Consider the following 226-nt stretch of genomic DNA (forward strand, 5'->3'; position numbering starts at 1 on the left):
GCGAGCAATATATTAATCGGACACTAATCATGTAGGTGTCACACAAAAATTATGAGGTATACGAGAAACAGTGACTGTCGGTTTAACAATCATCCAACATTACAACAAAATTTCCCATAAACAAAACCTTCACAAAGTCAACATTAAGTCAGACTATTCCTACTTTCAACTCAGTATACCCTGTCAGTGTCTACGCTGTTTCACAAACGTTTAAATACAGGCTTCC

Source organism: Branchiostoma belcheri, unplaced genomic scaffold (genome assembly GCF_001625305.1).
Source record: "Branchiostoma belcheri isolate BF01 breed outbred unplaced genomic scaffold, Haploidv18h27 scaffold95, whole genome shotgun sequence".
In the NCBI taxonomy this organism is placed as follows: Eukaryota; Metazoa; Chordata; class Leptocardii; order Amphioxiformes; family Branchiostomatidae; genus Branchiostoma; species Branchiostoma belcheri.